This window comes from Pteropus vampyrus, unplaced genomic scaffold (assembly GCF_000151845.1).
Source record: "Pteropus vampyrus isolate Shadow unplaced genomic scaffold, Pvam_2.0 Scaffold18, whole genome shotgun sequence".
Classification (NCBI taxonomy): Eukaryota; Metazoa; Chordata; class Mammalia; order Chiroptera; family Pteropodidae; genus Pteropus; species Pteropus vampyrus.
Genome location: NW_011888799.1, coordinates 12,292,715 through 12,294,055, shown reverse-complemented (window position 1 = coordinate 12,294,055; position 1,341 = coordinate 12,292,715). Strand labels below are relative to the sequence as shown.

The 1,341-nt window shown below is 28.5% G+C and overlaps 1 pseudogene; it reads left to right on the top strand.

Moving 5' to 3' along the window:
• The first annotated feature begins 715 nt into the window (after positions 1–715).
• On the top strand, positions 716–834 carry LOC111736181 (annotated as a pseudogene).
• The last annotated feature ends 507 nt before the right edge of the window (positions 835–1,341 follow it).

Genomic DNA, 1,341 nt, shown 5'->3' with positions numbered 1-1,341 from the left:
TCAAGACACTCAATTCTAAAGAAATTCAAACTAAAAATATAAAACAATACTTTATGGGAATGATTTCTGTTTTAAAAATAAGGACCCCAATCAAAAGATCTATACTCGAAGAAGAGATCTTGGCCCTAGTTCAAAAGACTGATAGATGAACAAATTGATATTAATATATATTAAGTTAAAGTAATTTTTAAAATCATTTCTATGATTCCACTAATAATAGTGCTATAAATAGTACTAGTTGAGCTTAAGAATTCCTAGGAACTATATTAATGCCAAAAATCAATTTAGAAACTTAAATATCTAGATTTATATGAATCATCCAAATATATAATCAAGCAAAGCAAAATATAATTATTCATGGAAAAAGCGAACTAACATTTATCTCTTTCATATTAAGAATTTAATAGACGCTATTTCAATTACCCAGTAAAATTGAGAAATAAAGAATTTAATACAATTTTCGAAAGTTATAAAATACTTAAAAAAAACAAACAACAAAAGACTCTATTTTCTAAATTAGAAATTTAGAAATTAAAGAATAAAGACTAATTTCCAGTGAAAGGAAAAATGAGTTATTTACAATAAAGGTAAAATGGCAACTATAAAACCAAAAATATAATAAAAAATATATGATACTATATATGTTATACATCATATAAAACATATGATACATATATCTTGGGACAAACAAAATTTAAAAAAGAATATAAAATTAGTCTACAGCCATGCCACCCTGAACAAGCCCAATTTTGTCTGATTTCAGAAGCTAAGCAGGGTCAGGCCTGGTTAGTACTTGGATGGGAGACCACGTAGGAAGACCAGGTGCTGTAAGCATAAAAAATAAGAAAAAATAAGGGATTGTAAGCTGACAAGGTCCTTGCAATCTGTGAGGTCAAACAAGGGTTAAAAAAAAAAAGAATATAAAATTGGTTGAAAAAAGTGATTACCACCCAAAACAAAATAACTCAATCTTACAAGTTAAAAATTAAGCATTATAAACAAACCAGATAATAGTCAGTACACAAAATATTATTTTAAATTGAGTTCAAGTTAAAAGCATAAAATGTAACAAATGGCCAAACAGATATATAAAATGATGCTCAACTTCACTAACTATTAGGGAAATGCAAATCAAAACCACAATGAGATACCATACCACCTCACACCTGTTAGAATGGCTATTATCAACAGAATAAGTAATAACAAGTGTTGCAGAGGTTGTGGGGAAAAGGGAACCCTCATACATTGCTGGTGGGAATGTAAATTGGTATAGCCACTATGGATAACAGTATGGAGATTCCTCAAAAAATTAAGAATAGAATTACATAACCCAGCAATCCC